Below are 7,470 nucleotides of genomic sequence, written 5' to 3'. Positions count from 1 at the left end.
TCGAGACCATCCTGGCTAACACGGTGAAACCCCGTCTCTACTAAAAATACAAAAAACTAGCCGGGCGAGGTGGCGGGCGCCTGTAGTCCCAGCTACTCCGGAGGCTGAGGCAGGAGAATGGCGTAAACCCGGAAGATGGAGCTTGCAGTGAGCTGAGATCCAGCCACTACACTCCAGCCTGGGCAACAGAGCCAGACTCCGTCTCAAAAAAAAAAAAGAAAAATTAAAAAAAATTTTTTTTAATCAAATAAAAATATAGCTATCAGCACTCCTGAGTAGCCCCAAATGATGAGGGAAAGCTCTGCGTCTAGAAAATTACAGCCCAAAACATATATAATTGGCAGAAATAAACACAGAAAGAACTGCAAGATGAAATAATACAAACATTAAATCCATTCCTAAATATAAAATTTAAGATCCAACGAAGTGGCCGGGCGCGGTGGCTCAAGCCTGTAATCCCAGCACTTTGGGAGGCCGAGACGGGTGGATCACGAGGTCAGGAGATCGAGACCATCCTGGCTAACACGGTGAAACCCCGTCTCTACTAAAAAATACAAAAACTAGCCGGGCGTGGTGGCCGGCGCCTGTAGTCCCAGCTACTCGGGAGGCTGAGGCCGGAGAATGGCGTGAAACCAGGAGGCGGAGCTTGCAGTGAGCTGAGATCCGGCCACTGTACTCCAGCCTGGGTGACAGCGAGACTCCGTCTCAAAAAAAAAAAAAAAAAAAAAAATCCAACAAGGTATTCTCATTAGCTTCTGACCCAAACCCCAAACCACTGGCCCATCCAGTATTCTAAGTTCTACACTGTAATATATTGAACATTCAGGCAAAACACTATTCCCAGCTTATAAAATTCCAGTTTGAATAATTTACATTTCCAGAGAATTATCACCTAAGTCCACAGTTTTGAATAGCCAAAGAGTGATAGTTCAAATAAGTTCATATTTATGTTTCTACTAGTTTCTACAAGCGGGTCCTATTCCCCTCAAGGATTTCTTTTTGAGACGGAGTCTTGCTCCCTCGCTCAGGCTGGAGTACAGTGGCAGATCTCAGCTCACTGCAACCTCCGCCTCCTGGGTTCAAGAGATTCTCCTGCCTCAGCCTCTGAAGTAGCTGGGATTACAGGTGCCCAACACCACGCCCAGCTAACTTTTTGTATTTTTTTAGTAGAGACGGGGTTTTACCATGTTCGAGGTCATGCTCTCGAACTCCTGACCTCGTAATTCGCCCGCCTCGGCCTCCCGAAGTGCTAGGATTACAGGCATAAGCCACCACACCCGGCCTTTCCCCTCAAGGTTTTTATAAGCTACTTAGAATAGGATATGAAAGGCTAGTTTGTCATAGCTGCAAAATGCATTGAGATAGACAATTAAAATGATTAATGCAAAAATAAAATTCAAAAATATCTATGGGTTTGAACAATGGACTGAAATAAGATGAAATTTTACATGGGAGCTGTAAAGCTTTCCTTTTTAGATTAAAGATCAATAGTCTCTGACACTAAGTAATGGACAGAGAATGTACTCTGGAGCAGTTGTTCTTGAATGCAGCCTGATTGAATCTTATTTCTTAGCACCTTTCAATGTACTTCTTTGAGTACTGGTGCTATAGATGATGAAAAGCATCATCAGGTCAAAAATCTATTGTCAATAAATATGCAATAATAGAAAAACAGTTAGCAAATCAGTACATTTGCTACAATGAAACAGCAGCTTTTCCCCATTAAAACACAGAATGGATGATGCTCATTTGTTCCACACACTCCCCTGGGAGTATCTACACTTTTCACAAAACCCAGAAATAATTTTCAGAGAAAGAAAGTGCCACAATTATTAACCACTGGTATCTCTTAATACATTGCAATATACATTAAAGTGATTCTACTACAGAAGTAACTTTGAATATCTTGACATTTATTAAAGGAAAGATTCAATCACTTGCCAACTCCAGTATGTATTTTCACTATTACTAGGAAAATTACTTTGTGAAAAGTTGGAAAGACCATAAGTGCCCACCAATACGGGAAAGGTCCAATAAATTATGACGGAGTAAATTTAAATTTTCGAATATTACAGTCATCGAAAGAATAAGCCAGGCTGGTTTATTCTGGTGGCTCACGCCTATAATCCCAGCACTTTGGGAGGCCAAGGTGCGCCTATCACGTGAGGTCAGGAGTTCGAGACCAGCCTGGCCAACATGGTGAAACCCCATTTCTACTAAAAATAGAAAAAGAAATTGGCCAGTCGTGGTGGCAAGTGCCTGTAATTCCAGCTACTCAGGAGGCTGAGGCAGGTGAATCATTTGAACCCAGGAGGCAGAGGTTGTAGTAAGCTTAGATCATGCCACTGCACTCCTGCCTGGGTGACACAGCGAGATTCTGTCTAAAAAAATTTTTTTAATTAAAATATTTTTAAAAAAGAATAAGCTAGACCAGGGGTCCCTAACCCCTGGACCACGGAGTCCGTGGTCTGCTAGGAACCAAGCTGCACAGCAGGAAGTGAGGGGCAGTCAAGTGGGCATTACCACCTGAGACCTGTCTCCCATCAGATTAGCGGCTGCATTAGATTCTCATGGGAGTGTGAACCCTATTGTGAACTGCATGTGCACAAGATCCAGGCTGCACATTCCTTATGAGAATCTACATAGTGCCTATTAAGGCTGAACCGTTTCATCCTGAAATCATACCCTGACACTGTCTGTGGAAAAACTGTCTTCCATGAAACCAGTCCCTGGTGCCAAAAAGGTTAGGGACTGCTGAGACATACTATATTTTTTGACACAGGAAAGACATTCCTGATATGAAGTGGAAAAAACAGCAACCTGCAAAAGGATAATCCGGCTGGGCATGGTGGCTCATGCCTATAATCCCACTGCTTTGGGAGGCTGAGGAGGGAGGCTCACTTGAGCCCAGAAGGTGGAGGCAACAGTGAGCTATGATTATGCCACTGGTACTCCAGCCACTGGTACTTCAGCCACTGGTACTCCAGCCTGGTGACAGAGTGAGACCCTGTCTCTTTAAACAACAACAATAACGCATAATCACATTTAAGATTCTGTTTTTTTTAAAAAACATTATATAAACACACATACGTGTAGGCATAAGAGCATACCAGTACTTGCACACAATTACAGCTTGTATATGAAGAGAAAAAATTTGGAAGGATGATTATCCCTGTGGAATGGGACAGAGAGTGGAGAAAAACTGTATTTTTTACATCTGTAGATTCCTTGTGGGTTTTTCTCCACAATCAGCTTGTTTACCTAAGTTTAAAATAGAAAAATATGAGGGCTGGGTGCAGTGGCTGATGCCTATAATCCCAACACTTTGGGAGGCCCAAGCAGGAGGATCACTTGAAGCTGAAAATTTGAGACCAGCCTGGGCAACACAGCAAGACCTCATCTCTATAAAAAAAATAAAATAGGCCGGGCGCGGTGGCTCAAGCCTGTAATCCCAGCACTTTGGGAGGCCGAGATGGGCGGATCACGAGGTCAGGAGATCGAGACCATCCTGGCTAACACGGCGAAACCCCGTCTCTACTAAAAATACAAAAAACTAGCCGGTTGAGGTGGCGGGCGCCTGTAGTCCCAGCTACTCGGGAGGCTGAGGCAGGAGAATGGCGTAAACCCGGGAGGCGGAGCTTGCAGTGAGCTGAGATCCGGCCACTGCACTCCAGCCCGGGTGACAGAGCAAGACTCCGTCTCAAAAAAAATAATAATAATAAAATAAAATAATTGGCCGTAATCCTAGCACTTTGGGAGGCTGAGGCGGGTGGATCACCTGAGGTCAGGGGTTTGAGACCAGCCTAGCCAACAAGGTGAAATCCCGTCTCTACTAAAAATACAAAGATTAGCCAGGCGTGGTGGCGGGCACCTATAATCCCAGCTACTAGGGAGGCTGAGGCAGGATAATTGCTTCAACCCAGGGGGCAGATGTTGCAGTGAACAGAGATTGTTGCACTTCACTCCAGCCTGGGCAAAAGAGCGAAACTCTATCTCAAAATAACTAACTAACAGAATTAGCCAGGCCTGGTGGTGCTTGCCCGTAGTCCCAGCTACTCCAAAGATTGAGGTGGGAGGATCGCTTGCACCCAGGAGTTTGAGGCTTGCAATGAGCTATGATGCTGTCACTGCACTCCAGCTTGGGTGACAGAGCAAGACCTGGCCTCTTAAAAAAAAGAGAGAGAGGCCGGGCGCGGTGGCTCAAGCCTGTAATCCCAGCACTTTGGGAGGCCGAGACGGGCGGATCACGAGGTCAGGAGATCGAGACCATCCTGGCCAACACGGTGAAACTCCGTCTCTACTAAAAAAATACAAAAAAACTAGCCGGGCGAGGTGGCGGGCTGCTGTAGTCCCAGCTACTCGGGAGGCTGAGGCAGGAGAATGGCCTAAACCCGGGAGGTGGAGTTTGCAGTGAGCTGATATCCGGCCACTGCACTCCAGCTGGGCGACAGAGCAAGACTCCCTCTCAAAAAAAAAAAAGAGAGAGAGAAAGAGAAAACACTGGGAATGTATTCAGGGCAACTTGAGTCTATGCTTCCAGAAAAAAAAAAAAAAAAAAAACCAAAAAAGAAAAAACAAAACAAAACAAAAGTTAAAAAGGCAAGCAGGACAAAAAAGAAAAAACAAAATAAATTTTACTACTTCTCTTAACTGAATGCCCCACTTCTTAGGACACCAAAATTGAGAGTCATTAGACCAAAATACAGTCATTAAAGATAACAATGAAGACAATGCAGAAGCACATGAAATATTTATAATAGGAGAAAAAATGTTAAGAGAAAAAAGAATACAAATTATATTTATAAAAGGATTACAACTATGTAAAAATAGGAATGCAGGAAGCCAAGGTGGTAAATTTATGTTTATCCAAAACCAAAAACAGTGTTCTGGAGTACTTTGATATTTTTCACCACAAAAAGTTGTCAATTTTTTCATTGCTTTATTCAACATAATGAAAGCTTTTAAGATAATCATCCAAAAATTGGCTAACACAACAAAAATTCCACAAAACAGATTCCAACCAAAGAAAAATCTTTAAGGCAACCAATCAGCACCTAAGGAACTCAATCATCTAGCTTTTTTTTTGAGATGGAGTCTTGCACTGTCACTCAGGCTGGAGTGCAGTGGTACGTGCCACCAGGCCAGGCTAATTTTTTCTTTTTTTATATTTTTAGTAGAGATGGGGTTTCGCTACATTGGTCAGGCTGGTCTCAAACCCGCCTGCCTCAGCCTCCCAAAGTGCTGAGATTATAGGTGTGAGCCACTATGCCCAGCCAATCATCTGGCTTTTTGATAGAAGGTATTTCTAGAATTAATAGAGACATAAGATCCAGTACCATTGCCTTGACAGTGGACAGACTGATTTACTCCAGTCAGGTCTACATGGGCAAAGTAAAATAAAACATGGAATGCCATTATCCTGACAGTGGTGCTGGGTGGAAGGAAGGGCAATTAGGCAGATACAGGGACCTGAGACTCAGGTGGTTATTTTCTTCATCTCATCAGTGGGGACTTGACTTCTTTGATTACATCTTGATGTGCTTGGTTACACTGTATTTTCGTTTATGGATACTGTAGGCTTATTGTATAGCCAGAGTGAATAGGGGCAGGCTATCTGGCCAGTCAACACCTCACATTATCTTCCCCAAACAGCTAATGTTTATTAGAGCAACTAGAGAAGAGAAAAAAGAGTGACTGGACAGAGGAGAAACAAAGAAAGTGGGAAGGCAAGCTAGCCAACGTCATTACTTTTAAGTCTGCAATACTTTTTTTTTTTTTAAGACAGAGTCTCGCTCTGTCATCCAGGCTGGAGTGCGGTGGCACAATCTCCGCTCACTGTAAGCTCCCCGCACCAGGTTCACGCCATTCTCCTGCCTCAGCCTCCTGAGTAGCTGGGACTACAGGCACCTGCCACTATGCCCAGCTAATTTTTTTGTATTTTCAGTAGAGACTGGGTTTCACCGTGTTCACCAGGATGACCTTGATCTCCTGACCTCGTTATCTGCCCGCCTTGACCTCCCAAAGTGCTGGGATTACAGGCGTGAGTCACCGCACCCGGCTTCAAGTCTGCAATACTTAAAATGCATAGTACATGACTATCACCTTGTGTTCAGACACTGAGGCTGTGTCTTCAATTGCCTGAAAAAAACCAGAGAGTCACAAAAACATTACCACACATCAGCACAACACATTTCACCTTACTCAGCATGCCCTGTTATCTCATCTAAGAGCCAATGTGTCCATATGGCAGCCATCAGCTATCATTTCCACTAAAATGACTTTTGAGATTTTTATTTCAATCTACCTCAGTTATACATCTGTCACTAATTGCCACTCATTTCCTCCTTGATAATCAAAGTTCCAAAGATCTCACCTTAACACAGGCTTCTGAAATAGTTTTCTCATATCTAATAGTTGACTTTATTACATCAAAAAGGAGAATAATGCAGCTCTGACCGCTGCTTTCTTGATTTCCTGAGGAATTACAAGTAGCAGAGAGGAAAAAATTAGTCTTCTACCTACCAGAAAAGAACTTACAAGATCTGATTTCCTGCTTCGTAGCCATGTACCCTGGAGCAAATGACAACCTCATGTATAAGATGGCTAATAAACTTGCACTGTAGTCTATCTGGAATTCATCTGAATGGCTAAGAAAACATATAAACACATACATAATCACATACATATATGTAGTTTGAAACACTAGATATAAATATCATAATAGTACCATTATTTGTAGTTGTAAGTATTAAGCTCCAATTCTGACTGTGGGATGTCAGAAAACTGTGACACCCTATGTGAGGAAAAGGGTGGCAATTATCCATGAGCTCTTTACCTTGCTTGTCCTTTACTTTTCTATTTTACTTGGGAAGCCTGTAACCGTTATGGCAAAACACAATGTTGCAGATCCAACTTCTCCCGAAGCTCAGAAATTACCTGCAGAAAATAAATATTAACTATGGTTTTCTGCTTATTCATAGTGGGTAGGCACAGTCCAGTTTCTCAACCATTACAATCTTGTGAAAGACTGAGGAAGAAAAAATTTTAAATGTTAGACATTTTGAAAAATAGAGTTGTGAGAATAGTTAATGCAATGTCATAGAACGTTATACCCAAAATTTCAGAATTCTGTGAGGTACTACACAGAAAGAGTAAATGTAACTCATAGCAGCTTATGTAGATCAATGAATCTGTTGAATAGCTCCATTCTCTCCTCTGAATGCTATCCGGATTAGTTAGTTAGTATTCTCAGTCTAGGGACAGAGAAGAGCAATTGGCACTTACTAACTTAAGTTGCTTTATCTAGGTGTGACGGGATATAAGAGCATACCTCAAGTGCATCCATGGCTGTTATGGAATGAAGAATGAACTTTATTATCACAGGTAAATCCTCCAATCTAATAGATGACAACTTATCCCTCATCAACTGGCGAACCTAAAAATTAAAAGCACAAAAACTTAATAAGTTTT

General features: G+C 42.6%; 1 pseudogene; it reads right to left on the bottom strand.

Moving 5' to 3' along the window:
- Positions 1–1,507: 1,507 nt before the first annotated feature.
- Positions 1,508–7,423, bottom strand: LOC113221457 (annotated as a pseudogene).
- Positions 7,424–7,470: the final 47 nt, after the last annotated feature.

This window comes from Piliocolobus tephrosceles, unplaced genomic scaffold (genome assembly GCF_002776525.5).
Source record: "Piliocolobus tephrosceles isolate RC106 unplaced genomic scaffold, ASM277652v3 unscaffolded_24885, whole genome shotgun sequence".
NCBI classification, from domain to species: domain Eukaryota; kingdom Metazoa; phylum Chordata; class Mammalia; order Primates; family Cercopithecidae; genus Piliocolobus; species Piliocolobus tephrosceles.
Note: the sequence above shows the minus strand (reverse complement) of the source record. Positions and strands in the feature narration are given on the sequence as shown.